This window comes from Lepidochelys kempii, chromosome 7, assembly GCF_965140285.1.
Source record: "Lepidochelys kempii isolate rLepKem1 chromosome 7, rLepKem1.hap1, whole genome shotgun sequence".
NCBI classification, from domain to species: Eukaryota; Metazoa; Chordata; order Testudines; family Cheloniidae; genus Lepidochelys; species Lepidochelys kempii.
The window spans coordinates 49,540,487-49,563,990 of NC_136386.1; the positions used below are offsets into that span (position 1 = coordinate 49,540,487).

General features: G+C 45.9%; 2 protein-coding genes across 6 annotated transcripts in view; one reads left to right on the top strand and one right to left on the bottom strand.

Moving 5' to 3' along the window:
- Nucleotides 1–8,768, bottom strand: part of RBM6 (RNA binding motif protein 6) — a 144,180-nt gene extending 135,412 nt beyond the window's left edge. For all 5 annotated transcript variants that reach the window (XM_073352605.2, XM_073352606.1, XM_078853743.1 and 2 more), the window contains exon 1: nucleotides 8,685–8,768. The gene's annotated coding sequence lies outside the window, so the exon portion shown is untranslated. The remainder of the gene's footprint in view (nucleotides 1–8,684) is intronic.
- Nucleotides 8,769–19,006: 10,238 nt separating this feature from the next.
- MON1A (MON1 vesicular trafficking associated A) overlaps nucleotides 19,007–23,504 on the top strand; it is a 32,903-nt gene continuing 28,405 nt past the window's right edge. The window contains exon 1 of the mRNA XM_073352612.1: nucleotides 19,007–19,273. The gene's annotated coding sequence lies outside the window, so the exon portion shown is untranslated. The remainder of the gene's footprint in view (nucleotides 19,274–23,504) is intronic.

Consider the following 23,504-nt stretch of genomic DNA (forward strand, 5'->3'; position numbering starts at 1 on the left):
GTGGGGGGCAGAGGGCTCCGCACACTGCCTTCACCTGCAAGTACCTCCCCCAAAGCTCCCATTGGCCGTGGTAGAGACTGACAGCTCACGGCCCCCCTGAGGGGTCCAGACCCCCAGTTTGAGAACCCCTGGACTAGATGATCATGTTGGTCTCTTCTGACCTTAAAGTCTATGAGGCAAACTGACAGCATACATTTCTCACTCAGACTTACAGACTGGCTGTAAAGCGCTGCTAGGATATTGGGTGAGGTAGATACGAGGTTATTTTATTAATGAAATCTATGCTCTATAATGCATGTTATGATTTTATTTTACACTAGGGCTGTCGATTAATTGCAGTAAACTCACACAATTAACTCAAAAAAATTAATCGAGATCTAAGTTTCCTGTAAGCTGCGCAACAGGCTATCAAGGGCCACACAGGCAGGGAGAGGTGCCCCTCCCCCAGCCCCACTCTGCACCACCAGAGCTCCTGCAGCCAGGATAACAGCCAGGAAGAGGCACCTCTCCCCCCGGCCCCACTGGAGACGCCCTCCCCAGCCCAGCTCCACCAGAGCTGCCACAGCTTTGGAGAGGCACCCTTCGCCTGGCCCAGCCGAGCCAGAGCTGCCGCAGCCAGGGAGAGACAGCCAGAAAGAGGCACCTCTCCCCCAACCCCGCTGGAGCTGCCATGGCCGGTGCGCCCCTTCCCCTCCCCCAGCCCAGACCAACTCTGCTGGAGCTGCCACAACCTGGGAGAGGAGCTCCTCCACCGGCCGAGCCAGAGCTGCTGCGGCCATTGAGAAGCACCTCTCCCCTGGCCCGGACCCAAGCTGCTGTGGCGAGAGAAGCTCTGTCCCAGCCTTGAGTCCCCTCCCGCACCCCGAACCCCTCATCCCTGGCCCCACCCCAGAGCCCGCATCCCCATCCAGAGCCCACATCCCCTGCACCCCAACCCTCTGCCCCAGTCCTGAGACCCCTCCCACATTCCAAATCCCTCGGCCCCACACCCACCACACATCACCTCCATATTGGTGCACATTACAAAATTCATTCCCCACATGCACATAAAAAATTAGAGGGAAGACTGATCACAATTTTAAAAATTAATCGCAGTTTTAATCACCCTGTTAAACACAACACCAATTTAAATTTATTCAATATTTTGGAAGTTTTTCTACGTTTTCAAATATATTGATTTAAATTACAATACAGAATACAATGTGTACAGTACTCACTTTATATTATTTTATTAAAAATATTTTCACTGTAAAGATGATAAACAAAAGAAACTATTTTTCAATTCACCTCATACAAGTACCATAGTGCAATCTCTTTATCATGAAAGTGCAATTTAGAAAGGTAGACTTTTTTTGTTACATAACTGCACTCAAACACAAAACAATGTAAAACTTTAGAGCCTACAAGTCCACTCAGTCCTACTTCTTGTTCTGCCAATCACTGAGAAACAAGTTTGTTTACATTTACAGGAGATAATGCTGCCAACTTCTTTTTTTACAGTATCACCAGAAACTGAGAATAGGCATTTGCATGGCACTTCTATAGCCGGCACAGCAAAGTATTTACGTGCCAGATATGCTAAACGTTCATATGTTTTGGCCACCATTCCAGAGAACATGCTTCCATGCTGATAACGCTCGTTAAAAAAAATGCATTAATTAAATTTGTGACTGAACTCCTTGTGGGAAAATTGTATGTCTCCTGCTCTGTTTTACATCCGCATTCTGCCATGTATGGTAATATCAGTCTTGGATTATGACCCAGCATGTTGTTTGTTTTAAGAATACTTTCACTGCAGATTTGACAAAATGCAAAGAAGATACCAATGTAAGATTTCTAAAGATAGCTACAGCACTCGACCCAAGATTTAAGAATCTGAAGTGCCTTCCAAAATCTGATTGGAACAGCATGCTTTCAGAAGTCTTAAAAGAGCAACACTCCAATGCAGAAACTACAGAACCTAAACCACCAAAAAAGAAAATCAACCTTCTGCTCGTGGCATCTGACTCAGATGATGAAAATGAACATGCGTTGGTCTGCACTGCTTTGAATCGTTATCGAGCAGAACCTGTCATCAGCATGGACACATGTCCTCTGGAATGGTGGTTGAAGCATGAAGGGACATATGAATCTTTAGCGCATCTCGCACATAAATATCTTGCAAAGTCGGCTACAAGAGTGCTATGTGAACGTCTGTTCTCACTTTCAGGTGACATTGTAAACAAGAAGCAGGCAGCATTATCTCCTGCAAATGTAAACAAACCTGATTGGCTGAACAAGAAGTAGGACTGAATGGACTTGTAGGCGCCAAAGTTTTGCATGGTTTTATTTTTGAATGCATTTATGTATTTTTTGTACATAATTCTACATTTTTAAGTTCAACTTTCATGATAAAGAGACTGCACTACAGTACTTGTATTAAGTGAATTGAAAAATTCTTTTTTTACAGTACAAATATTTATAATAAATATAAGTGAGCACTGTACACTTTGTATTCAGTGTTGTTATTGAAATCAATATATTTGAAAATGTGGAAACATCCAAAAATGTTTATATAATAGCATTTTGTTATTGTTTATTTGCACAGTTAATTGCAGTTAAACCTTCTAATTGCTTGACAGCCCTATTTTACACATAACCTTTTGAATATTTCTATTCACTATTACTCGAATCTCTATGCTTTGTTAAATAAACATACCCTTGATTTCACTATAAACCAGGGTGGATTTGATTTAATTCACTAGTGAGGAAGACTCAATTTAATCATGGATTTCTACATAAAAGTGCATTCTTGTTGGCGGTTATAACCTTAATACATATTCTTCACAACTCAGAAATAGATATGTAAGTTTCATTTTTAGAAAGTACGCACTATACATTTTTAAAGTGATTTATTTTGAAAACTTTTCAGATTAGTTTTACAGCTATACCAGAAAATGAATGATTGTTTGGTTATTTCATTAACCAAAGATAACTGAAGCAGATATTTATGAAGTCATTGGGAGGTGAACTATCTCCAATTCAACAGGTTAATCATTAATATTTGGAGAATTTTCTTGCCACGATGTATTAGGAGGAGAACATCACCAGACAGACATTTAAACTGTTTTATTTAACTAAAACAACAAACTTAGGTGTTCTGGATTTTTTTCTTCAACAGCAAACCTATGATATTTTAACAAAACAAGCATATGAATTTTTGAATTTAGTTAAACATTGAAGTTTTTTTAAATCAGGTTTGTTTTTGTTAAAATTCTTTTTAACTAAAATAGTTAAATGAATTTAAAAAAAAATTATATTGACTGTCAGTCAGGTCATCATGAGAAACTTAAAAGATTGGCTTCTGCAGCTAACTCAATTGTCTTCATCTTCATGTTCCTGTTTGTTCATAATCTGGAAAAGAAAAACAAGCTTTCCTGCTTTTTCAGGTGCCAAACGATTTCTCAATTTGGAATGAATTAGTCCAAAGGAAGAAAATATTCTTTCTACACTGACAGAAGCAGCTACTGCTGATAAAAGTGAGATTATCACTTCAACAGTCTCTGAATCCAAGTGCTTAAGTGCCTTCCACCAGTTCGATAGTGTGACTTTCTTTAAAATGTAAGCAAACATATTTCTTGAATGGTTCTTATTCCCAAACTGGGTCTCTTTTACGGCCTGCTGCCATTATAGGTTTCCCCTTCTAGTGAGAAAATGGAATGGTAGATCTCAAATCAATCAAGGCTACACTCTGAAAGACCTCAAGGCTTCTGGAATATGCTGCACAAACAGTTTCACTTTTGTTTCTACTGCTTGTCCCTCCCTTCTCACATTTATCTCCAGACTTCTTCTCCTTGTCCAGATCTACTCCATCCCCAACAATCTTCTATTCACTGAACTTTTTGAAATTTTGCACCTTTAGAGAGAGGTAAGGGACTGACTCTGTGTACACAAATTTGCAGAATGACAATAGGGTTGAGGTCTGTTATTTCTCAACTCTATATATTATTTATTTATTTTAAAATATTTTTGCTGTTAACAAGCATGTTATCTCTGGAGAGACAAATCCACAGTTTGAGAACTGCAAAACTAAGCATCTCTGATGGTATCTTCTAGACTGAGCATTGAGTCCCATTGGGTAGATAAAAAGATTAGCCTAAATAATCTATACAGAAGCCCCTGGAACTCCATAAGATTAGGTCCCTAACCGATGAACTATTGGAACTCATTTACAAAACTTTTCTTAAACATTACATGAATATATTGTCTCATACTATAGAATTAGAATTTATAATCCCTAGTCCATGATGAGATATCTTTAAGATATAATGTATCTTGACATTGATTTTTATCCACCCTGCTATAAACAGATCTAAGTGCTGTGAGTTAAGTGGAGCAGTAATCTAAGATAAAACTGGTAAACTGGGGAGTATTGCTTCTTTGGAAGTAGTGAATCAGTAAATACTGCAAGTGTCCAGCGGACCAGGGGTTAGACACTCCAGGGAGATGCACCCATTGCTGGTGGAGTTGGGGAGATGATCCCCGGCAAGCTAAGACAAGGCTTCCTAACGCTAATTGTAGGTGGTAGCGAGGTGCCTCACAACTGTGGGTACTCCCGGGAAGGGTCACAAGTCCCCAGAATGACATTAGCCTTTTTTTGTAATTACATCACTTTGTTGGCACATGTTCACTTTGTGATTCACTATAACCCCTTGATCCTTTTCTGCAGTAGTACTGTCTCCCCAATTATTACCCATTTAGTAGCTGTGCGTTTGATATTTTCTTCCTAATGCTTTGTCTACACTATGACAGGTTTCAGAGTAACAGCCGTGTTAGTCTGTATTCACAAAAAGAAAAGGAGTACTTGTGGCACCTTAGAGACTAACCAATTTATCTGAGCATGAGTGAAGTGAGCTGTAGCTCACGAAAGCTCATGCTCAGATAAATTGGTTAGTCTCTAAGGTGCCACAAGTACTCCTTTTCTTTTTGTCTACACTAGCACTTCTATCGGCAAAACTTTTGTCAGTCAAGGGTTTTACACCCGACTGACATAAAAGTTTCACTGACAGAAGCGTCAGTGTGGACAATGCTATGTCAGCAAGAGACACTCTTCCGCCGACATAGTTACCGCCACTTGTTAGGGGTGGTGTAATTATACCAGCGGGAGAGCTCTCTCCTGCTGGCACTGAGCAGCTACACAGTGGTGCAGCTGTGCTGCTGTAAGGTCTGTAATGTAGACATAGCTCAAGTGTACTACTTTGTACTTTTATGTACTGAATTTTATCTTGTTGATTTTAGACTAGTTCTCCAATTTGTCAGGGTAAAATACTTGCAACCCCTACCACCTTGGCATCATCTGCAAATTTTATAAGCATACTCTCCACTCCATTATCTGAATAATTCATGAAAATATTGAATAGTATCAAACCCAGGACAGACCCCTGCAGGACCCATTAGATACATCCTCCCAGTCTGACAGCGAACCAACGATTTCCTGCTTGCTTTTCAGATCTTGTGATAGACTTTATGCCCATGGCTACAACTGGGGAATTTTTAGAGCTCTCCCACTGCCATGCTATCAGTATTGTAACCTCTGCTCTGGAAGGACAAAAGGAGAGTCATCTAAGCAAGGGCTCCCAACATTGTTGACATGATCCACTAATGAAAAGCTAGAAACCAGCCTTCACCATCCTCCAGTACGGGGCAGAAACCATACCATCCACATATTACCCTCCATTTATGGTCCCCAATTTTGAAAATTATTTTGGGCTGAATACCCCACTCTATCCCATTCACTGCCCCAATAGTGCCCAGAGATGATGCTCTCCTGATAAGAGACCAGATCATCTTTTTCCACAGCCCAGATTATGTCCACACTGACCCTTCGTCCAATTTTTCTTTTAAAGACAGCAAGCTCTCTAAGGTAGAGACTGTCTCTTCATACATGTCTGTACAGTACCTGGCAAAACGAAGCCCTGACCTTGATCAGGGCCTTGGGGCACTACCATAACAAATTATAAAAACCTTAACTACAGACATTTCTGCTCCACCAAAAAGAATAATAGTCTGACTTGACTATACAGGCATCAGATCCCAATACAAACTCACAAGACCAGACAGAGATCCCCTTGTACTGTTGACAGAATAAAAGTTTAATGCATGTTTGTTTCATGAAACAATTAGCAATGTCCTCCCAATAGTAAGGGAGGCAGTATAAAGATTGGTTTGGAATTCTGAGAGAAATTTCAGAACGAGATTTTTCATACTATAACCTACTTTCCTCACTTTCAAATGTCTGTTATACTACCGCATTCCAATAAGGTTCTAAATAAATATTATATGCAAAAAAAAACTACATTAAAAGAAAGTAACAGTTGCAGTTAGTTACTCAAGAGCCAAAAAATGTAGAATTTTTTGGTGAACACAAGTTTAACTCTCCCCCCAGTGCATATGCATCATGTGTTAAGTTTATTCCTAGGGGCTCGGGCTACAAAGTTAGACTCACATTCTTCCCCATATTCATAGAGGATATGTCACTATTGACAATAAGTTTGTACAAAGATCCAGTGTCGAAGTATGCATTAAACTATTTATAAAATTACTGCTGTATCCAGGATTGTTCAGGAGAGAAAATACCGGACTCTTTCAGTCCCAGTCCTTTCCGCCCATCATTTGGGCATCTGAGAGTACAGTTACCTGATGGACACAGTGCAATTGTGTACACAAGTTATTAAAGCAATTGCAAATCTAAATCATGTGAACTCATGGGTACTGACAGCAGACAGTGAATTCATGGGTACAGTGCATCTACAGGCCATTGTAATGCTGTGTTAATCTGAAACTTAGGTTACATTCAAAAATCTATTTTCATACCCATAAAAACCAGAATGAAACTTAGTTTCTGCAGTGTTAACCTATTACAGAAGCTGATCAAGCAGACTGGAAGTCTGGTACCCCAGGTCTATGATTGCGTGCCATTCCAAAAACAATACACAAGTTTTCATATAACCTAAAATACAAGCTTTACACCTGTATTAGCAATTATTATAAATATACATGTTAGACTGCAGAAACACCCATATTTATAGTATCATACAATAGGCATTAAATCTTATGCATGCACATTCCAATTGGCCTGGCAACAGACACTGTGAGCCAGTAGGGCCACAATTCAACCTTACTGCAAGCCCTCATCCCCACTAATACACCCTAATGTTTTCTTCACTCAACCCTGACAGTCCCATAAGGATCCTTAAAAATTATCTGTGCTGTCCCAGGTCCAACACCTCCAGGGCTATGAACCCCCGGAACTGAAACATCCCAGCTCCACAGCAATTTACCACATAGCACCCTGGCTAGGAACCCCACACAGTGGGAACCCCTTTTAGCCCACTGCAAACCCTGTAATCAGCCCACCTCAACCAAAAGCCGCTGAAATCCCCCATGGCCAGCTGCCTACCCAAAAATGGCACCTTCCTAGCCAGGACCCTGCACTACCAAACTCCCTGAAGCTGGGAACCCCTTGGCAAGACCCCTCAATTCCCACCCTGTTCTGCAAACCAGGATCCTGCAGGCTGCCCTCATGACCTGAATCCCTCCCCCCCAACCCAAAGACTGCAGTCTCCCCAGCAAAATGTCACAGGCAGGAAACTCCTATTAACAAACTGACCCAACCCCAGCCATACTTCCTCACACACCACAACCACACCTCAAACAAGAGCACCTGCCTCTCCATGGCAAATCCCCAGCAAAGCCCCCACCCCCCACGAGCCCTCCCCAAGGCCCATGATGATTAACCTCCCGCCACCCCACTATGACCCCCTCCTCCAATGAGACCTATGGGGCAACCCCACCCCACACATAGAGACCCCCCACCCTGAGAACTTGCATAAACAACCACACATATCCCCAACTGAGAACCCACATAAGCGATGCCTCCTAGTGCCCTCTCCCGCCCCTGCCAGGAGCACTCCCACTGTTAAAGCCCCTAGCCCCCAGAGAGCCCATATGCCTGCCACCCAGCTGGAGCCAGCATGCCCCCCCACCCCAGAGCTCCCACCCAGGAGCCCACATGTTCTACCCCCCACACCTCCAGCGCACCCCTCCCACACACACACATTTCCAGTACCCACTGGACATCCGACTCCACACACACACACCCCTCCAGCGGCCCCCCCCGCATGTCCGACCCCCCTAAACACACAACCCCCCGCATGTCCGACCCCCCCTACTCTCACACAGCTCCAGCGTCCCCCCCGCATGTCCGACCCCCCCAAACACACGCACAGCTCCAGCGTCCCCGCCGCATGTTCGCCCCCCCACACACACACAACTCCAGCGTCCCCCCCGCATGTCCGACCCCCCCAAACACACGCACAGCTCCAGCGTCCCCCCCGCATGTTCGGACCCCCCCTACACACGCACAGCTCCAGCGCCCCCCCCCCGCGCATGTTCGACCCACCCCAGCGCCGGGAGCCCACATGCCCCGCCCGCCCCAGCGCCCATCCGCCGTGAACCCAGCCCGCCCCCGGGAGCCCCCCAGCGCCCCGCCCGCGCTCCGCGTGCCCCGCCGCCAGGCCTGGCCTGCGCGGGAAGCCGGAGCGGAATGGTGCCGTTCGCCGCCGCCTGCCCGGGGGGCGGGGTAGTTGGAGGCTCTCGCGGCTCCCGCTGTCGCCAACACCGCAGCAAACCGGGCGCCCCCTCACCTCAGACACCAACGGAACCGCCGCCCCAGGCCCGCAGCAGCGCCGAGAGGAAACCGGAACTTCCGGGGCAGCGCCCCCTGGCTGCACCATGGGACACAGAGTCCGGGCGCGCCGCCGCACCACCACTCCCAGCATGCACTGCACAGCCGCCCGCCGCGGCCGCTATGCGAGAGGCGGGTGGCGGACTACAGTTCCCAGGTGCCTTGCAGTTCATGCACGGACTCCGGCTTCTCCGATGGGGAGTCACCCTGCAACTTAGCGTAGAGCATGGGGCCAGGCGGGGCAGGCACCGAGCCGGGCAGCGCTTCCCTTTGCAGCCAGGCAGTTCAGATTAGCCCGCAGCACGCACAGCATTCACGCAGGCCTATGCAGCGCCCCCCCTGCCCCCCCGAGGCAGCACGCGGGCAGGCCACCCGCTCTGGTGGCACTAGCCCTAAAGCCCCAGCTCCTAGAGGCATGTGATTCCACGCGACTCCCTGCCAACATTAAAAGACAGGGAGATTCTAGCCCTGGTGGTTGCAACGAGGCAAATAAAGAAACAAAAATTATGATTTCAAGTCAATCTCAATATTTTGGGGGCTACCTCTCGATTTTTTAAAGTTCAAGGTTGGCAAATACCGCAAGAGACATAATTGTGAAACACAGCCACAAATCAATGTGAAGGCAATTGCCAATGAGACACATGACTAGAGGGGGGAAAGGGATGGCAAGAATGTAAGTTACTTCCCTAATAACATCAGCATGGCTACAGAAATGAGTGATTGACAAAGAGAAACATAACAGAGAAGACAACTGGCAGAGCTGAGAACCATAGGCACTGATCTCAGTGGAGCTGCAGATTTGGGCTTTGATGGAGCTAAAGCAATGTCTGGGTGCTACACTCGACTCGTTTGCAGCGAGTAAGCACTTGCATGATACATTCACTGAGTAAGTCGCTGTCTAAACCTGGCAGTTATTAAATCACTGGTAACTCAACCAGAAGAATGATCTGTCTAGAGCATCGAGACAGAGTGATTCTGATTACAGCAAGCAAAGGCCTCTGTTCTCTACTGATACGCAATGGTTCCACAGGCATGATGCTGTCATTACCTTCCACTAACATCACCTATGTTTTGACCTTCTGGAGGATATAAAAGGTTCCAGCTAGTGGCCTTGCCCATTTCATCTCATCCCAGCTCTTGCTTCGGGATTTGCTAATCTTAAGAACAGCCCCATGCTTGGCTGGCGAATGAGACCCCTTCGTATAGTAAATGGGGGTGCAATGAGGAGCACCCATGCCTCAGTTATTGTAATAATAATATCTAGCTCTTACGTACTGCTTTTCATCAGTAGATCTCAAAATGCTTTAAAAACGAGGTATTATCCCCATTTTACAGAAGGGGAAGCTGAATCACAGAGAAGCAAAATGACCTCCCCACAGTCACAAGCAGGTCTGGTCTCCTGAGGTCCCATCCAGGGATTTATTGATTAGGTCACATTGCCTCCCTGCTGCCACTATAGAAGTTGGAAAGTGTATAGGCAGGTGTCCCTCAAATACTTTCTTTGTTCAGCACTGGGTTTGGATGATGTGCAGTGAATGAAGTACAGGGCCACATATAAGGATTAGGATAACAATAAATATTGAACTGTTGCTTCCTTCGCTGAGCATTGTCCATACTGCGAATTAAATGAGGCAAATATCCAGTGGAAAAAATAGCTTGTGACAATGCATTTAAACACTGTGATCATGCAGTTATGCAGATGCACAAGGAGGCAGAGTTAAGATTCTGCAAAGCACATTAATTTAATAATTTCCTGGCTTTTGAGTGCTTCACTGTTCAGCCTTAATGTTATTTTAATCTCATTTTCTGTATGGAACTTCCTAGTCTTATTAAAAAGAAATTGAAATTCTTGTTACAAAAGAACGGCCATATGATATGGAAAGGCATGTGTGGACAGATCAGGGATCCTGCCTCAGTTATTGCATATGCAGTGTATTGTAGAGCATTCTACTGAGGTCTAGCACACAGCACAATATTTTCTTCTGCCCTTCAGTTAATGTTGTCAAAGAAATTAAGGGAAATAAGAAAAATTTTGTCAAGTGTATTAGCAGGGGAAAGAAATATTAATTAATATTAAGATAAGTTCATGGAGGATAGATAAATTCATGGAGGATAGGTCCATCAATGACTATTAGCCAGCATGGGCAGGGATGGTGTCCCTAGCCCCTGTTCATCAGAAGCTAGGAATGGGAGATAGGGGATGGATCACTTGATGATTACCTGTTTTGTTCATTCCCTCTGGGACACCAGGCATCGGAAGACAGGATGCTGGGCTAGATGGACCTTTGGTCTGATACAGTATGCCCTGTGACGGGTTGGATCACAGAAACCCCCTTGGGGCTGTCAACTGATGTGCCAAGACTACTTCTGCTCCTGCTTTCCTGCCCTGTCAGCTTAGGACTCCAGCACCCTCTCTTGCTGAGCCAGACACACCAGTGTGCTCCAACACAAATCCAGGGTCCAAACCATGCGCCTCAAAGCTGCAGACTTAACTGAAAGCAATTAAAGAAGTGTTCCAGCCTTTAACACTCAGATGTCCAATTCCCAATGGGCTCCAAACCTTAAATAAAGCTGTATTACCCTGTATAAAGCTTATACAGGGTAAACTCATAAATTGTTCACCCCCTATATCACTGACAGAGACACACAGACACACAGCTGTTTGCTCCCCCCAGGTACTAATACATACTCTGGGTTAATTAATAAGTAAAAAGTGATTTTATTAATTACAGAAAGTAGGATTTAAGTGGTTCCAAGTAGTAACAGACAGAACAAAGTGAATTACCAAGTAAAATAAAATAAAACACGCAAGTCTAAGTCTAGTACAGTAATAAAACTGAATACAGATAAAATTCTCACCCAGTAAGCTTCCTTTTACAGTCTAGTCTCCTTCTAGTCTGGATCCAGCAATCACTCACACCCCCTGTAGTTACTGTCCTTTGTTCCAGTTTCTTTCAGGTATCCTTGGGGTTAGAGAGGCTCTCTCTTTAGCCAGCTGAAGACAAAATGGAGGGGTCTCCCACGGGCTTAAATAGACTTTCTCTTGTGTGCAGACCCCCTCCTCTCTCCTATGCAAAGTCCAGCTCCAAGATGGAGTTTTGGAGTCACCTGTGCAAGTCATAGAATCATAGAATATCAGGGTTGGAAGGGACCTCAGGAGGTCATCTAGTCCAACCCCTGCTCAAAAGCAGGACCCATCCCCAATTAAATCATCCCAGCCAGGGCTTTGTCAAGCCTGACCTTACCATTACCCACATAGTATCTTGAATGTCCGCAGGAAGACTTCTTATGTGGACTAGAGCCTTCCAACATCCATTGTTCATTAAAGGCTTCTTGATTGGGCACTTAACTTTGCAAATTCCTTTCTAAAGAAGCTGACCAAGTGCCTTACTAAGGTTATTTAAAATCAGACAAGTATACAGCCAATATTCATAACTTTGAATACAAAAATGATACATGCATACAAATAGGAGGAACAGATTCAGTAGATCATAACCTTTACAGAGATATGTTACATGGTATGTGTAGCATAAAACATATTCTAGTTATGTCATATATACATTCATAAGCATATTTCCATAAAGCCTTATGGGGGGGCACCGTCACATGCCCATTCTTATGTTAATCAGAAAGTTGATCTATTTAATAAATGAGGGTGTGTGAAATTAATGAGGGTTCAAAAATGGTTGTAATCCTAACAAGAAAACAAAGAAAGGCTGGGATAATTGACCAAGTCAAGCAAGACCCCTCACTAGAGTTACCACCTGGCTGGTATTTGACCAGCCTGGCCTGTTTTTTTATGGATTTGCCAGTTGCCAGAAAAACAATTTAATCTGCTGCGGTTTTTCACATGGGTCTAAATGTTTGCATTATTATCACAATACACTGGGATAGCTAATGTTAAAAGGTTCTGTGTCCCGCTAAAAATGCTGCAGTTTTCCCACTTCCTCGATTTAAGCAATACCAGATCAAAACTCTTGAAAATATAGCAGCTGCCTGCCCACCAACACGCAAGCACACCTCACAGGTGTGAGAGAGGGTTTGAGTCACATATGTGAGACATTATCAATCTTATCAGAGAATCAGAGAATCATAGAATATCAGGGTTGGAAGGGACCTCAGGAGGTCATCTAGTCCAACCCCCTGCTCAAAGCAGGACCAATCCCCAACTAAATCATCCCCGCCAGGGCTTTGTCAAGCCTGACCTTAAAAATATCTAAGGAAGGAGATTCCACCACCTCCCTAAGTAACTCATTCCAGAGTTACACCACCCTCCTAGTGAAAAAGTTTTTCCTAATATCCAACCTAAACCTCCCCCACTGCAACTTGAGACCATTACTCCTTGTTCTGTCATCAGCTACCACTGAGAACAGTCTAGATCCATCCTCTTTGGAACCTCCTTTCAGGTAGTTGAAAGCAGCTATCAAATCCCCCCTCATTCTTCTCTTCTGCAGACTAAACAATCCCAGTTCCCTCAGCCTCTCCTCATAAGTCATGTGTTCCAGTCCCCTAATCATTTTTGTTGCCCTCCGCTGGACGTTTTCCAATTTTTCCAAATCCTTCTTGTAGTGTGGGGCCCAAAACTGGACACAGTACTCTAGATGAGTCCTCACCAGTGTCAAATAGAGGGGAATGATCACGTCCCTCGATCTGCTGGCAATGCCCCTACTTATACATCCCAAAATGCCATTGGTCTTCTTGGCAACAAGGGCACACTGTTGACTCATATCCAGCTTCTCGTCCACTGTAACCCTTAGGTCCTTTTCTGCAGAACTGCTGCCGAGCCATTTGGTCCCTAGTCTGTAGCGGTGCATGGGATTCTTCCGTCCTAAGTGCAGGACTCTGCACTTGTCCTTGTTGAACCTCATCAGATTTCTTTTGGCCCAATCCTCTAATTTGTCTAGGTCCCTCTGTAGCCTATCCCTACCCTCCAGCGTATCTACCACTCCTCCCAGTTTAGTGTCATCTGCAAACTTGCTGAGGGTGCAATCCACACCATTTTCCAGATCATTTATGAAGATATTGAACAAAACCGGCCCCGGGACCGACCCTTGGGGCACTCCACTTGATACCGGCTGCCAACTAGACATGGAGCCATTGATCACTACCCGTTGAGCCCGACAATCTAGGCAACTTTCTATCCACCTTATAGTCCATTCATCCAGCCCATACTTCTTTAACTTGCTGGCAAGAATACTGTGGGAGACCGTGTCAAAAGCTTTGCTAAAGTCAAGGAACAACACGTCCACCGCTTTCCCCTCATCCACACAGCCAATTATCTCATCATAGAAGGCAATTAGATTAGTCAGGCATGACTTGCTCTTGGTGAATCCATGCTGACTGTTCCTGATCACTTTCCTCTCCGCTAAGTGCTTCAGAATTGATTCCTTGAGGACCTGCTCCATGATTTTACCAGGGACTGAGGTGAGGCTGACTGGCCTGTAGTTCCCAGGATCCTCCTTCTTCCCTGTTTTAAAGCTGGGCACTACATTAGCCTTTTTCCGGTCGTCCGGGACTTCCTCCGATCGCCATGAGTTTTCAAAGATAATGGCCAATGGCTCTGCAATCACATCCGCCAACTCCTTTAGCACTCTTGGATGTAGCTCATCCGGCCCCATGGACTTGTGCTCGTCCAGCTTTTCTAAATAGTCCCGAACCACTTCTTTCTCCACAGAGAGCTGGTCACCTCCTCCCCATGCTGTGCTGCCCAGTGCAGTAGTCTGGGAGCTGACCTTGTTCATGAAGACAGAGGGAAAAAAAGCAATGAGTACATTAGCTTTTCCCACATCCTCTGTCACTAGGTTGCCTCCCTCATTCAGTAATGGGCCCATACTTTCTCTGACTTTCTTCTTGTTGCTAACATACCTGAAGAAACCCTTCTTGTTACTCTTAACATCTCTTGCTAGTTGCAACTCCAAGTGTGATTTGGCCTTCCTGATTTCACTCCTGCATGTATGAGCAATATTTTTATACTCATCCCTGGTCATTTGTCCAATCTTCCACTTCTTGTAAGCTTTTTTTTTGTGTTCAAGATCAGCAAGGATTTCACTATTAAGCCAAGCTGGTCGCCTGCCATATTTACTATTCTTTCTACACATCGGGATGGTTTGTCCCTGTAACCTCAATAAAGATTCTTTAAAATACAGCCAGATAAAATCTTATCTCTATGTGTGAACTCTCTAGATACTATAAGTGGCTGTTGGAGGGGGCAAGGGTTATGGAGTTGCTTTGTGGTTGGGGTTATGCCAGGCTTGCCTTGTGGGAAGGGTGCTGGGTTTTTTGTATTTCAAAAGTGGTAACCGTCCCCTTTCCCCCACTCAGGCCAGCCCTCCACACTCCAGCTAGATCCCCACACTCAGGCCGCTCACCTCCTGCCACTCTGGCTAGGCCCCCGGAGCCAGGCCCCTTGCCACCTGTACTGTAGCCAGACACCCACAGCTCCTTCACATCCCCCCCTCACTCTGGCCAGCCCTTCCAACCAGACCTCCATTTGCACTTAAAAAGTGGGATAACACAGGGAGCTCGACCTACATGATGAGCAATGAAGTGCACCACTCTCTAGCAGAAAGTAAGGAAGACTTTGTAAACACAGTTATCAATAGCCTAGAAATGGAGAAGGAGGAACAGTCAGAAAATAGAAAGGTATGGAGTACATGACACCTGTACATGGAGCCAATTTACCTTAGACACTGCACTGGGAGCAGAACCAGGGATTGATAGCACCTAATGGCAGATGAAGCCCAGCTGGGAAGGAGCTGGGATAGGATTTTAAAACCAGGAAGGGAGCACAGGGATGAGGTTTGCAGTTGTTCCTTATGTTATTTTGGCAGGTGACGTTGAACCTGGGACTTCTGGAGCTTTGTACCTGAACCTCTACTGTATGAGCTAAAAGCCATATATATGGCTCTTAGTTAAGGCTGTAGAGCAGACTCATTAATCTCTCAGTGGTCTTGGTGCCACTGGATGGGACAGAATATCACACCCAGAAGGTGTGTGGGTTACACCTAGAGGGCAGGGGAGTTGGCTTGGGACAAGGAGGTGCTGTGCTGTAGAGGGAGAATAGGCCCTGGGGTCCTGCCTGGACTAGGAGTTGTACAAGAGGCCCAGAGGGATGAAGTAGCCATGGGAAGAGAAGGAAGCTGTAGTGGTAAACCAGGAGATAGAGGGGAAGTGGGGAGGAACCCAGGAAAACAACAATATGGCCTGAGACTGAGCAGACCTATGTTTTTAGTCCTAGGCCACCTGGGCTGGAACCTGGTGGGCCTGGGTTTCTCTACTAGCTGCTGCCATAGGACCCAGAGTTGGGACAGAAGACTACCTGAGGTGGCTTTTGGACAGTGTCCAGGTGGACTCGGTTACCCTTGAAGATGGGGAGATTACATGGTGACCTGGCCAAGGGGCTGAATCACAAAGAGGGAGCACCTTGAGTCATGGGAAGCGAGAGAGAGGGGCCACAGCATGAGTAACTGATGGAAGAGGGTGCCAGATGGGAGCAAGAGCTAATTCCCAGACCTAGCCCAAGGAAGTGCACGTGCAGTGAGTGGAACCCCTTCACGATGCCTGATGCCGAACTCATCCCTACTGTAACGCCCCTGGCTTTGGTGAAGTTACCCTGGGCATGAGCTTGGCCTCTAGAGCATGAAGAAACAGAGGAAGATGTTTTTGAGAAATCTAGGAAAGCCCCGGGATGGGAAGAGAAACAAGAATGCAATTCTGAGCTCCAAAAAAGGACAGGAGAGTGATCTTGGCAATTACTGTCTGGCAAAATAATGGAATAGCTAAAAGTCTGCAAACATAAGAATTCCTAGGCTGTCTCCGAGCCAAGGTCCACCAAGTCTGGTATCCTGGGGCTGACACCAGATGCTGCAGAGGAAAATAAGAATCCTGTGCAGTAGCAGATGTGGGATAACCTGCCCCCCTCATTAGGTCTCCTCCTGGCCTCTAATAGAGACAGGGTTAAGTCCTGAAGCATGAGGTTTAATTACCCTGTCCAAAATTTGTGTTGTCACTAATTATGTCAGCTATGGATAGTCTTGATATCATATGAATAACCAATCCATTTTTAAATCTTAATTCTTTGCCTCAGTGACATCCTGTGGCAGTGACTTCTGCAGTCTAATTACAGACTGTGAGGGGGAAAATTCTTTTTAACAGTTTCAGATTTCCTACCTTTTAACTTTGTGTCCTTTGTCCTTGTATTATGAGACAGGGAGAACACCTGCTCCTTATCTGCCTTCTCGAGACCAGGTGGGTGACGGAATAACTTTTATTGGACCACCTTCTGTTGGTGAGAGAGACAAGCTTTTGAGTAACATGAGAAAGCTCTGTGTAGCTTGAAAGCTTGTCTCTCTCATCAACAGAAGCTGGTCCAATAAAAGCTATTACCTCACCCACTTTGTCTCTCTCATATCCTGAGACCGACCTGGCTACAGCTACACTGCCTACAATTCTCTAGAATAGATCAGTCATTATTTTATATGTGTTTATCATCTCCCCCCTTATTCATCTCCTTTCTAAGGTGACAGTCTCAGTCTTTCCAATCTCTCTTCCTGGGAGTTTCTCCAGACCTTGGATCATTCCTGTTGTCATTCCCTGAACAGCAGTTCTGCAATATCCTATGTGAGATGGGGTGTCTAGTACCACACATAGATGGGGCAACACTACTGCTTTATATAAAAGTAGTAGAATATTCTCCATATTCTTCTCCATCCGATTTCCTATGCAGCCAAACAACAGCTGGGTGAAATTTTTCAGCAGGAAACTTTTTTCCATCTAAAAATGCAGGTTTGGGTCAGCTGAAACATTTTTCAAATGCATGTCAAAGCTACTGAATTGTTTTGGCGGCAGGCGGGGGACAAAATTTGTAAAAAAAAGAGTTTAATTTGGACATTTTCAAAACAAAAGTTTTGATTTTTTTATTCAAAATGACTTTTTGTTTAGAATTTTATTTCTTTTATTTTAAAGTGGGGGCAAATCGAAACAGAAACAATTTTAGTTCCAGGTAGAACAAAACATTTAATTCTACCTGACACAAATTTCTTCTTTTTCATTTCAGCCACTGAACTGAAGAATCAGTTATTTCCACAGCGCTAACCTGAACATCTCATTAGCTTGTTTGACTGCACCTGCCCATGGAGCAGCAGTGTCCACTGAGCTGTCGTACAGTGACACCTAGATCCCTTTCTTGTTGATGTAGTTAAATTGGACCCCTGAAAGACATCAGGTAGCTTAACATTTGCCAACAGTGAATTGCATTTGCTGTCATATTATCTATTTCCTTAGCTTGGTTAAGTTTCCCTGAAGTTCTGCGCAGTTCCCTCTGGTCCTAACCTAAATAGCTTTGTGTCCTCAGCAAACTTTGCTACCTTACTGCTCACCCGCCTCTCCAATCATCTCTATAGAGCCATAAGAATTACAGAAAACAAACATTGGTAAAACACCTCAGTGATGCCAGAGCTCAGGCGTACAGATCCTAGTGCAGCGAATTGGCTGTGAGTCACTGGTGCAGGCTTCTCTCTGCTCTCATCAGAGTTCAGGCTGCTGCTCTGCTTCACTCTCTCATCAGAAAGACTCCTTGTACGGAACTTATTCCTCTCCCTGAAACAGGGTGACCAGATTCCCAGTGCAAGTGGAACCATCCTGATATTAGGGGCTTTGTCTTATATATGCAACTATACCCCTCCCCCCTGGAAAAATAGCATACTAAATTTTCCACACTTGCTATCTGGTCACCCTACCCTGGAAGCAGAGGTATGTTATTAGACAGGCATAGCCCCTGGGTTTCGGTCAGCCTCTGGGTCTGGTTGCAGCCAGGACCACAGCTGAGCACAGTGCAATGGAAATAGAGGAGAACATTCACACAGGCTGCTCTGTGCTAAGGGTTTCACAGCAGCAGCTTGCATCAAACTGTGCTGGACAAAGCACTGGTGCCCGCTGCGGGGACCAATGCTGCACTAGTCCCCAGCGTGGGGGAGAATGGACGGCCCAGGTGACCCGTGAGGCCTTTTTCATCTGGCAAGTGTCATAGGGGAGGGATAGCTCAGTGGTTTGAGCATTGGCCTGCTAAACCCAGGATTGTGAGTTCAATCCTTGAGGGGGCCATTTGGGATCGGGGCAAAAATTGGGGATTGGTCCTGCTTTGAGCAGGGGGTTGGACTAGATGACCTTCTGAGGTCCCTTCCAACCTTGATATTCTATGATTCTATGATAACTGCCCAGCAGACTGCATCGAGTCCTTGTGGACTACAATCCCCAAGCTGCACTGGGGTATGTGACACTGGAAACGGACCTAGAGCGAAGCAGCTGTGCAGTACTTTCGTGGCTGGACTCTGCAGAAGCAGGAGCAAGCTCAGCGGGCCGCCCTGAGCAGTGTGTCTGCGATTACAATGACAGTGTGTCCAGAGGAGGCAGCAGCAGGCAGGCCGAGGGCCCCCCCGGGCATTCCTCCGTCCCACTTTGTCTAGGCTTTGCAGAAGCAGCCACTGACGCTGGGTTCCTGCCAGAGCTGCGAAGCAGGGCCTCCTGAGCGCAGCTGGGAGAACCGCACAGGTTGGTCCCTTTGAGTCTCTCTCTGTCCTTGCATGTCCCCAGCACTGCTCTTCAAGGTCCAGCTGTCCCGGGGAACCTGCCCCCTCTGGCTGTGGCGCTTGGGCACCGAGATGCCGCCACCTCCAAGACATCTTCTAGGCATAGCGAGTGGGGTCTTCAAGGAAGGGTGCCCAAGTGAGAGATGTGCCTGATCTCCCTCTGGCAGCGAGCTGCCAGCATTCCTGTGTGGGGAGGGGCTCCTCCTGCATTGGGAGTGAAGGCAGGATCAGAGTGGGGGCAAGGACAGTGAGGGGAAGACAGGAGCGTCCCTGCACCCCTGGCTGTGCTTCCGTCTGGTCTTACCCCATCTCAATTTGGGAGCGGGTGGGGATGATGAGGGCAGACAACACAAGCCCAGATCGGTGCTGGTGGAAGCTGCCAGGCTGGGAGCCCTGAAGCCTAAAGAACAATCACAGCCCCCAGGGGCACCAGGGCATGCTCCTCCCTTGCCACCCAAGGGCCCTCATGCCCAGGTGCTGGGCCATGCCAGTGACAGTGGTGGGTTTCCAGTGACCATGGTCTTGATGTCAGCACCTGCCCACAAAGCCTATTTCCCACAGCCCACCTAACTATCCTCAGTTGGGAACCGCGATCCCAACCATCTTGGGCCAAAGTCAAACTGGCAGCCCAAAGGCTCCACATCCCATTCCCTGTGTCTGTCACTGGTGAAATCCCACTGCTGGGAAGTGACCAATGAGACCCCTCAAGCTGAGTGCAGCAGAGACCTCTTCAGCTGCTTTCCAGCTGGGCCAGTCAGAGAAATCACTGCAGCCCCTGGCCCTTGTGGTGCCAAGTGATGCCTCTGCCCGCCAACTCCGCACTGGGGAACCCCTGCTGCCAGCGCCCAGAGAAGCCATAAGTGGCTACTTGACAGAGGTTTGGAGCGACTGGAAGGGGAAGCAACAGGGCTTAGAGTTAGATCTGCCATGGCTGGAAAACGCAGCTGTGCCGGACAGTACCTGGTGTGCTAGAGCAGGGCTGTGTGAGAAGCTTCCAGCATGCTGCACTTTTTAAAGAGAACTAAAAATTCACTGTAACTTAGGTACACATGACCATGACTTGATTACATTTATAACATGCATGCAGAGTAATGATCAGACCAATGATATGTACCCTTGGTGCTTTAATAGTGCTGTATTCACAAAGCTGAAAATAATTATGAGCCAAATCAGCCAGGAGGATGAATTTAATCAGAAAAATGGGAATGATAACAGGGAATAATTTCAGAACATTTGTTAGCAGATGCCTGAAAAGCCACAATCAAGGAGGGAAGGCTGTACTGGTTAAAAAAGCTGACTTGGTTTAGAGGGAAAGTGAGGACAGCTATAAAAAAAATACAACAAATGGAGGAAAAGGGAAGTTGATAGTAATGAATATAAATCAGAAGTTAAGAATTGTACAAAACTGATAGGGAAGACAAGGGACACGAGAAATCTATGACCAGCAGAGTTAAGGACAATGAGTTTTTAAAATATATTGGGCATAAAAAATGTCCTGGTAATGGTCTTGGTCCATTACTAGATGGACACGGTGGAATCATCCGTAATAATGGCAGAAGTGCTCAATAAATATTGCTGTTCCATATTGGAGGGGGATCAGATGATATAGTCTCATCACATAGTAATTACACTCTTTCCATTTCACTAGTATCTCCTGTGGATGTTGAACAGCAGCTACTAATGTTAGACATTTTAAAATCAGCAGGTCAAACTTGCATCCAAGAGTTTCAGAAAGGCTGGCTGAGGAGCATGCTGGACTATTAATATTGATTTTTTTAAATAAAACTTGGAGCTTTAGGGAAATTCCAGAGGAGTGAAAGACCACTAATGTTGTGCCAATTTTTGAAAGTGACCTGAATAATTATAGGCTGGTCAGCCTGACATGGATCCTGGGCAAGAGAATAGAGCAAGAGAATGATATGGGACTCGGTTAATAAGGAATTAAAGGAGGATAATTAATGCAAATCAATGGGTTTATGGAAAATAGATCCCATCAAATTACCTTGATATCTTTTCAAGTTTGGTTAATAAAGGTTGATGGAATATAGTTAGACTTTTCTAAGGTGTTTGACCTGCACCACGTGACATTTTGGTTACCTAGGGAGGTGGTGGAATCTCCATCCTTCAAGGTTTTTAAAGCCTAGCTTGACAAAGTCCTGGCTGAGATGATTTAGTTGGGGTTGGTCCTGTTTTGAGCAGGGGGTTGGACTAGATGACTTCCTGAGGTCTCTTCCAACCTTAATCTTCTATGAGTCTATGATTTAAAAAAAATAGAATGATATAAAATGTACATAACCCACATTAAATGGATTAAAACCTGGCTAACTGACAGGTCGCAGTGTAACTGTAAACTGGGAATCGTCATCGAGCCGGTGTGTTTCCATTGGGGATCAGTTCTTGGCCGTATGCTATTTAACATTTTTATCAATGACCTGGAAGAAAACAAAATCAGGGATAAAGTTTGCAGATGACCCAAAAATTGCAGGAGTGGTAAATAATGAAGAGGACAGGTCACTGATTCAGTGTAATTTAGCTTACTTGGTAAACTGGCTGCAAGCAAACAATATGTGTTTTAATACAGCTAAATGCAATGGTACACATCTAGGAAAAAAAGAATGCAGGCCATACTTACAGAATGGGGGACTCTATCACGGGAAGCAGTGACTCTGAAAAAGATGTGGGGAGTGTGGTGGATAATCAGCGGAACATGAGCTCCCAGTGTAACAAGCGAATGTGAGTCTGTAATGCATAAACAGAGGAGTCTTGAGTAGGCGTCAAGGTTATTTTATCTCTGTACTTGGCATTGTTACGACCACTGCTGGAATCCTGTGTCCAGTTCTGGTGCCCACAACTCAAGCAGGATGTTGATAAACTGGAGAGGTTTCGGAGAAGAGCCATGAGAATGATTAAAGGAGTAAAAACTATGCCTTATAGTGATAGACTCTGTCCATTTAGCTTAACAAAGAGAAGGTTGAAGGTGATCACTATCTATAAGTACATGGAGAACAAATATTTAATAATGGGCTCTTCAATCTAGCAGACTGCACTATACAGCTTGACAAATTCAGACTGGTAATAAGGTGTACATTTTTAACAGGGAGTGCAATTAACCATCGGAACCATTTACCCTGGGTCGTGGTGGATTCTCCATCACCGACAATTTTTAAATCAAGATTGGATACTTTTCTAAAAGATCTGCTCTAGGAATTATCATGGGGCCTGTCCTATGTGGGAAGTCTCGATCTTCACAGACAAGGGCAGCTCTCAGACTGCTGCACTGGGCAACCCAGTATGGGGAGGAGGTGAGCAGCCCTCAGTGATGAAAGAACAGGTTAAGGACTATTTAGAAAAGCTGGACATGCACAAGTCCATGGGTCCTGATCTAATGCATCTGAGGGTGCTGAGGGAGTTGGCTGATGTGATTGCAGAGCCATTGGCCATTATCTCTGAAAATTTGTGGTGATCGGGGAAGGTCCCGGACGATTGAAAAAAGGCAAACATAGTGCCCAAATTTTAAAAAGGGAAGAAACAGAACCCGGGGAACTACAGCCTCACTTCAGTCCCCAGCAAAATCATGGAGCCGTCCCTCAAGGAATCCATTTTGAAGCACTTGGAGGAGAGGAAGGTGATCAGGAACAGTCAACATGGATTCACCAAGGGCAAGTCATGCCTGACGAACCTGATTGCCTTCTATGATGAAATAACTGGCTCTGTGGATATGGGGAAAGCGGTGGATGTGATATAGCTTGACTTTAGCAAAGCTTTTGATCAGGGCTGTCCCTAGCCATTCTGGGGCCCTATGCAGCCCCCCTCATGGGGGGGAGAGGGGACTAGCCCCAGGCCTCCGTGCGGGGACAGGAGCAGGCTTGGAGGGCAGGGGGGAACCGCCCCTGAGCACTCACTGGTGGCACAGCTGGGGCCAGGTTGCTGCACTTCCCGCCACTTCCAACCCCGATGCAGTCCTCAGTGGAGTGGGGGTGTGGCTGGTGTGGGAAGGGGCAGGGCAGGGGTGGAGCAGGGTGGGAGATTTGGGTAGGGGTGAAGTGGGGGCGGGGCTGGGGCAGAGCAGGGGCGGGGGCCATGGGGAAGAGGCGGAGCAGGGGCTGGAGCAGCACGCAGCTGTGCAGGGCACCAGGAAATGTGGTGCCCCAAATTTCCTGGTGCTCTACGCAGCTGCGTACTTTGCGTATGGA